Source organism: Micropterus salmoides, unplaced genomic scaffold (genome assembly GCF_014851395.1).
Source record: "Micropterus salmoides isolate LMB-PRFRI ecotype aquatic unplaced genomic scaffold, ASM1485139v1 Ms_hic_scaffold_5, whole genome shotgun sequence".
Taxonomy (NCBI): Eukaryota; Metazoa; Chordata; class Actinopteri; order Centrarchiformes; family Centrarchidae; genus Micropterus; species Micropterus salmoides.
This window is the reverse complement of record NW_024044237.1, coordinates 548,711-557,270: the sequence shown is the minus strand read 5'-3', so window position 1 is coordinate 557,270 and position 8,560 is coordinate 548,711. Positions and strand designations below refer to the sequence as shown.

At 41.5% G+C, this 8,560-nt stretch overlaps 1 non-coding gene across 1 annotated transcript; it reads left to right on the top strand.

The window, feature by feature from the left end:
• The first annotated feature begins 233 nt into the window (after window positions 1-233).
• Window positions 234-315, top strand: trnal-aag. Its single transcript has one exon. It is a non-coding gene; the product is annotated as a tRNA-Leu (tRNA).
• Window positions 316-8,560: the final 8,245 nt, after the last annotated feature.

Here is an 8,560-nt window from a genome sequence, read left to right as displayed (position 1 = left end):
GTGTGCAAGTCATGAAAAGGCGAGCAGAGTCGGCAAATCTGATGCATGTTGTTACCTTAACCCACAAGGAGATTGATTGTAATCTCCCACCTGTGCAGTCCACAAAAGCAGTAAGGTGGAAACGGATGTCGTTCATTAATTATGGTGGTTCTTATTTTCACTGACATCTCCAAGTAGCTTGCCTATTTGCTTCCTCACTTGTTCATTGACTGCACAATGAAAGCACCCTTGTAGGTAGTGTGGCCGAGTGGTCTAAGGCGCTGGATTAAGGCTCCAGTCTCTCAGGAGGCGTGGGTTCAAATCCCACCACTGCCATTTAGCAAAGTTTGTTATCTGTGGGTTCCTGTGAACAGCTTCCTTCTCTGAATAATGCTAATCGAGCTAGCATTACTTTGTACCTTTTTGCAAATAGCTAATATTGTGAAATGTTTCCTTTCTTTAGTGCTAAATGCCATATTTTCATTCCAAGCAGTTGATGCAAATTTTGTTGCTGTCCAAGCCTGTGACAACTCTTTGATTTCAATTAAACTCCTTTGGATATATGGACACTTTTCTGGATTTACAAGACTCTTGAGGGAAATTAACTTAACTTGTGAGCCGGAATCCTCTCAAACCTCATGAGCTGGAAGCTGCCCAACTAATTGATTAGTTACCCTTTGCTAGCCCTGATACTCAGTAAAGTGAGCAGAATGGTGCAGCAGAAGCGTGCTGGGTCATCATCTAGAGGTCGATGGATCGAAACCATTTTCTGCTAATTGTAGTCTTTCTACTTACTAGGATCTTTGAATTGCGGTCAGTAAAATGAAGCAATCCTACTCTCTGTAGCATTTGAGTTCAACTCCATCGTGTAGAATTCCACCTGGGAGTGAATGTTTTTACACTGCCGCTTTTCTGCATAATTATGTGCATCAAGACAACAAGCGCTCTATCTTGCACCCAGCAAAAAGCGCATCGCAGTTGTCATTACTAGTTTCCAACTGATGCAGTTGTTATTTTTATGTCCAGCACCCATGTTGTTTAAATAGCAAATGCACTTGCGCCCATCTGTGCGCCCATGAGAGTGTTAGTCTTAACATAAGGTGTGGTCAGGCAAATTGTTGGCACTTTGCTATCTTGAGCAGAAAGCGATTGCACCGTGGACAAAAAAAAAAAAAAACAGGTCTGTGATCAATGGCACAGTATTTCAAAGTTATTTTGTTATTTTAGGGGGCATCATTCCAATAGTAAGATGCTCTTAAGAGAGACGCTGTGCACATTCACACACAAGGCAAAGCAGAATGACTTCATTGATAATTAAAATCTCCAGACACTCCGACAGGATCGGTAAGGATCTAATGTTAATCGGTTAATCATAGTTTAGAGTAGACATTTGATGGAAGACACTGTTAACAGACTCCAGTCTGCAGTGCAGTTCAGACACTTCATTAATAAACCACAGAGCTGCAGAGCAACTGTTACGACTTGGGTTATATGGCTGCTTGGGATGTGTGCTCTCTCTCTCAGTTGTAGTTATCTCTGTGCAGGGGGTGTGGCAGCTGGCTCGGCACCTGGCTCTCCTCCACACCTGTAGCAGATCAGCTCATCACCGCTCTGCTCTTAAGCTCCTGCCTTCTGGAAGGCTGGTGCCATGTTGTTTTTCACCATCCGTGACCTCCGCTGCCTCGTGCCTCCGCACATCGCCAGCCACACAGCAACTCCTGGATCCACAAGCTCGCTAGCTTCCCCGCCTGAACTTCCAAAGCCTTGCGTAGTTCATTGTTTTGTTGTCTAGAAAAAAAAACTTTTTTCTCCACACCTTCACTGAGTCTGCGTTTGAGTCCAACCACCACCCAACCGTAACAGTAACATTAGGCTTCATGATCAGAGATTAGTTTTATATCACGTCCACACTTCTGTGCATATCCCCGCTCTGCTGTGAGTCTGCAATCCAATCATTCAATTGATGGTTTTAATAATGCGTCCTCCTTCTACAATTATAACTGGATAAATAAATAGGGCCCCAAGTGTGTCACTATCTAAATATCTAAATGAAATTCTAATGTAAATACAACATTCCCTTTGGATAAATTCCAGAGTGCATGAAGCATCGATTGCAGTAAAACCTGGTCCTGGTTAGGTAACATGACCCACCATCAGACATGGCTTTATTATGTCACCTGAGACAAAACAAGATAACTTAAGAATGTTGATAATAAAAAAAGATACACATACACAACATAACATTACAGCCTACATATATTTGAGAAGGCTGAAAGAGCTGTACCTCTAAACTACTCTGTGCCATGAAAGCATCAAACAATGCATTATTCAACAGAATTGCATTAAATATGAAAGCAATATGGGTGGGAAATGCATTATAAACAGTAAGAAATAGCTGTGTGCAGCAGATCTGCTGTTAACATTAATTTATCCAGTTACAGAGTAGTTTACACGCTGATTCTGCAACATACATAGTGACACAATGTTTTTTATACAAAGGAAGGAATAACCTCATGTATTATATTTGCTGAATTTACAAGCGACGGCAAATAATTGGGAATTTGTCATGGACAGCATTTTACAACATTTCTAAAGTTTCCCCTAACAACTCACAAAACTATGTGATTGTTTGAGGTCTTTTACCACCACCTCAAATTACTGATGTGCAGGTTTTGCTCTGGAGGATAGAGAGATCTCATCTAAATGAGGATAACAAGAATGCATTAAAAAATAACAGGTTTAAACACAATGGCAAGATTGGATCGTTTATTGTTTGCTTAACTGTCCGGATACTGATCCCATTTTAATACCAGGTGTAAATGGGGTGAGAGTCTCACCAGAGAGGCCTGGAAAGAAAAACACCACTCTAACACCACCATTTAGCTGTGTAAATTCCACACAGAAATAAGATGACTGGGATACATTTTGTTTTTAACTCTCTTTCAGCGAAAGATTTAGATGAGCACTTAATTTTTCAGTTGAGGAGGCCAGTTGCAACGGGTGCTCCTTGGAATCACACAAACACACACTGCACAGGTGCAGTAATGTAAAGCTGAATTTTCTCTACATTCAATGTAATAGCAATAGAATAATGAATACAACAACTGGGAGCCTGGCTGACACAACCCACAATTTTAGGCTATGTTGTGCTGCTGATTTTCGTAGTCGCCAAGTAGTTGTTTGTTCAAGCCAATAGTTGAATAACCCACTAATGAAAAGTTCGTAGACTAAGACTCTTGTCATCAACTAACAGATTAGCCGACTATTAGGGGGCAGTATATGGTTGGTCATGTTAATTTTTCCCATCGCTTTCCTGACATTTATTGTGGTGGAGTGTGGCATTTGAATTTTAAGCTAGTATCATCCCTGAGTAGGAGCACACGGTATCATGTTGACAACAATGATGCTAATTTGTTAACAGAAAGATGTCAATGGTAGCAATCAGCAAGTGTCATGCCGCTGTATGTATGGTTCTTGATCAGAATGGAAAAGGTTTGTATTTCCAACATGCTCCCTATGTTAGATGTTAAATAATTTTGCATTCATTTTCCACCTTCAGAGGCTATTGCTAAGCCACTCCATAGTAACTTCCACAAATGTGATGATGTTTCTTTCACTTGATTGAGAAGGCAGACCAGCTCGGATTTCTTCCACGGTGCTGAGCATTTACTGTAATTTCCCATGTGGACAAAACTGTGAGAGAATAATCGGCCTGTACTTCATTCTTAGCTTTAGCCGCAATCGCTCTCCTCACGCCCCATTGTGTGCCATACACACAAACAGGATTGTATCAACTCACATGTGCACCCTTGTAATTCTACTGGGAGTTCTTGCCTCTTTGCAGTATCTCAGCAACTGTTATCTCTGCATCCACATGTTCTCTCTCTCTCTCCAGGATCATTGGCTGTCTTTCAAATGATACCAAAGCGAGGGATCACACAAACACACACACACACACAGAAAGGGATCAGAGATTACTGGAGTTCTTGTTAATCTGCAGCTCTCTAGTCAGTTCATAGACTGACAATGCATTTGGTGTGGTGGTGGTGGCTGATGGTGCAAGTGGTTGGTTGGATGCATTTGTCCATCAGAGTGTAGACCTCCTCCAGACTGGTACTTGACTTCAGTAGATGCATATCTGGCTGGCATGCCTATCAGGAGGTTCGAATGACTGGTTGGCTGGTAAATGAATGGACTTGTTGGCTTTTTGCAGAGACTAGTAAACTAGTAGTGACTTATGAGCCCAATGGCCTGAATGTCTGAGAAAACACCGGTACATTGTGCGTAAAGATTTTTTTTTTTTTAGAATTTAAGCCCCAGCATTATTTACATCAATGTTTGCTTGCTAGCCTACCTCATTTAAACTTAAAGTTGACATGGCCTACGTGTTTGGCTGGAGACATGTTGGATTTGTCAACTGTTATCAAGTTGACAAATGTCAAGTCGACGTATCCTATTCATTTTCTCTGGAGAGCAGGAGAACAGTGTGTCTCCAGCTTTAAAAAACATTGACCTCTTTACACATCCAGCAGAGCACCATTACCACTAATTTGGACTCAAGTTTCTGGAGACCTGATGAATGTAAGGACAATATTCACTAGCACCCAGATACTTTTGGCTTGATTTGCTCAGGTTTTGATTTATCAAGTGGTCTGTCAATTATCATAAATTGTTCTTTTAGGTCAATTTTATTTAGTAAGTAGGACAATGCTGTGAGCTCCTCAAACGGAATTCTTTTCACCTGCATTGCAAAGGTTGTGGTAACAGAAATCTCAGAGACAGATATCTAAAAAAAAACAGGGGAGAAAAACCTGCAGTGAGGTCAGACACTATTTGGCATGTGGGATTTGTAAACAGGTTTCTTCACATCCACAAGACTTTAATGTGTGTCTTTACTAAAGATATTTCTAAGCAACAGTTCCGCTGTATGACAGTAACTGGCGGTCACAAAACCAACTGGTTGACTGACTGGATACAGACACTTATACAGAAGATGACAGTGACTGCATCCAACAGTTGAGCGGAGTTGGAAGGGACAGCGAGTGGCAATGTGATCTCAATCTCTGTTTGTTCATCCAATCAAGAAAGAAGAGGCAGCCATCTTGTTCATGTGGGAGCAACACAATATGGACGTGAAAGCCTGTCCAATATTGGCTGCGTTTTGTGTGACGGCCATGCCAGTAAGCCGGATGGGGAAAACAGAAATAGCTCAGATCAGTAAAGCTTTGATACGATGATCTCATGGCACACACAGGACACGCGCAACCGACAGCGCACACACACACACACACACACAGACAAAAACCTGAATAAAGGCCAAAAGAACCTAAATCGCACTTTTGGCTCAAGCTTTGATTTTCTGTTTGGCGCCAGCCAGCTAGCACACTGTGAGTTTATCAGGACTTTCATCATAACTGACACGTTTCATATCCCACATAGTCATTTTACTCATTGTTCATATAAAAATATTGATTAGAGCAGCTTTAATGTTCAAGACTAACCATAAAAGGCATATAAGGGTAAATGAAGCAGTTCCCGTGACCTTCCAATAATCCAGTAACAAAGAAGGGCCAGAAATCGAAATCCGTATTTTCTTTTAGAGAACAAGTCTACCTACAGAGGAGATTGTATGATTCAGAGGACGATGACTTCTTTAAAAGATGAGCTATCAGGTGAGAGCAGCTGGTCTGATATCAGTTCTTGAAATATGGGTTAAACAAAATGCCATGAATGAATTCAGAAGAAAAAAGGCAGATAGTCAAGTGAAGTGATAAAGTCAGAAACAGAGATACAGACACAAAGTTATCACCGATTCAAAAGACTGAAATATAAGTGAGAATAAAATGAGATTCAAATAGGAAGGCAGAACGACAGACGGAGAGACTGAGAAGAAAAGCAGATGATGGAGCAAATAAGCACCTATTTCCATCTGACAAACTCTGACCGGGGTGTTTTTATGCCAAAACTTTCTCACCAACGACGAGTCAGACAAAGAGAGAGTACAAGGGCATTACTCACCACATTGCAAAACTTTATCGACAAACTTCCACCTTTTTTGATAAAGACAGTCAGATCTACAGGGTAGACAGACGAGGAAAGACAGAGGGAAAAGAGAGAGCAAGGACACTCGCAACGACTTTGACGAAAAGCAAAAACTTTCCTAGCAGTTCTGATGTCTGTTTGGGCCTGTTTATCTGAGCGCCACAGGGGCATGAGAAGAAGAACACAAACTCACAGATACAATCCCCTTCTCATCTCTTTGACTCTGCAGACCTACTCGCCTCTTCCTACCCTCCCACTTTCTCTGATAATCACTTCTCTCCACCTTCCTCTCCCGTCCTCCCACTGTCCCTTTATATTTCGCTCCTGCTCCGCTTCTTTGTCTTGTTTTTGTTTTGCTTTGCTGTGTACAACTCTCTTTAATGTCCCCCTCTCCGACGCCCATTCATTTTTCACATCTTTTTTTTTGTCAACTGCGTCCCCTAAAAATGACCAGTCACCGCCGAGCAGATGTTACACGACTTTCATAGGGTGTTTTAACCATTTATCAACGGATTTGACAACCTAATCTTAGCTCAAGATTCACTTACTGTCTTTTGGCACAGCTTTCAACTGCATTTTCAAGGACAACATATGGAGCTGATGTGGCTAGAAGGTGAAACAGTCCAATTTGTTTACCTAAAATAGTCCTTTTTCATTAAAGCATGTCACAGTAGGAAAAACACAGGTGAGAATAATGAAATTCCATTAAACTGCTTCAGTTTCAGGGTCCTGGTACTGAGCATGCTGCCTCACTGTCACAGTGTCATGGGATACTTCAATAGAAGTTGTTAATGTTATTATTAGCACCTGTGCTTTTCATACTGTGACAAGTCAATTGTCTGCTGTGATAAAAGGCCTACACTCACTATAACATATAATAATATAATAAAGCTAAAACATGATTGATGTTTCGTGTGGTTGTTTTTTGGCCCTCAAAGCACTCATGGCCCTGGTTAAATGATCAAAATGATCAAAAAGTTAGCGACTGATTGAAAGACAAGAGGGGACATGTTGAATATTTAATACATAACTAAAACATAATCTTTTTGTGATCTCAATCAAATATTTTAGTAGCTCAAACATGTGATACAGAGGATGCCAACTCTGGTCTCTGGTGTCAAGTGTTTTGAGTTTTGTGCTCCCATCCATCAGCTGCAATTACTGGCTATGACTTGCTGTATGATATAAGATTGTCACACTTGTCAGCGAACGTAATCAGCTGAAGTTGCATAAACTTTAAAGCATATGAATAGAATAGAAATTACTTTTATTGGAGATAAAGTTGCTCTATATGTTGTCTCTCTATTGCTTTTTAGTTCTTTCCTACAGCAGGCAAGTTCTTGTGGATTTCTTCCTTCTCTTTCCTCCACACTTGCCTCTTAACCCTCCTCAACCATCTTTTGATCTAATGCTTAACCTTCTCTTCTGCTCTCCATCATCTTTTTTTCTTTCACATCCTGCATCTGTCCCTCAGTCCTTTCTTCCCTCTGCCTCCATCTATCCCTTCATTGGTCAAAAAGGAATAAAATCTCACAACCCACCAGGGAAACGTACTGAAGCTCACAGCTTAAAAGCACAGCCTTGTTGGAAGACGGAGGGGACCAACACTCACACATATACACACACACACACACACACACACACACACACACACACACTCAAATATACACACATGGTAGAGTAGTTGAATGAGGGGAAGTGAGAGAATGATAAACTGAAAGGGGGATGAAAGATAAAAGACACATACACACATACAGAGATGCAGACAAGACAATAACAAGTCAGTGGCGTTTGTGGCTCTTCAGGGAGATGCCATAATGTGTTTTTCCACTCGCCTTCCGTTCATCTTTTCATCTCCCTTTTCCGCCAGTAAAGTCTGGCTGTGGCCCCAGAGTGGATATGAAACCGTCAAGAACTTGTCATGGACCCGTACACCTTTTGTTCAGCTGTCACACACACACACTCACCCACAGAAATACACACACACACACACACACACACACACACTCGCTCACATAGATGCACACATTTTCACATTCATCTCCTACTTTCTTCCACATGACTGCGACCGACGCAACCAGAACAAATGGCCTTTTTTACAAATACGTACACCCAACATTAATGCAGTCAAACACTCTCTCCCTCTCTCTTTCACACCTCCTCCTATCACTATCTTTGTGGGGACCCGTCATTGACATAATGCATTCCCTCACCCCGATTATCACATTTTCTGAATTAAAAATAATCACTCAATCCCTCTATCTATTTTTCAAACTCAATACAGCAAACCGTAACTTAGCATAGCATTTCCACTCAAACTGCACGGCCCCCAACTCTTAACTCTCATTTTTCCCCTTTGCTATCACCTTTTTTCTTTGTACCCCGACCTCTTCTATAATCTTCCAGACAAAACCTGGCAACCCGACCCGTTTCTCAAATGCACCATGCCCGGGCCAGGCTCTTCTACAGTATCAAAGGGAAAGCGTCTGAGCATCAGGTGTTTTCCTCTCAACTCCTCTCTGTGCCTTTTCTCTGCACC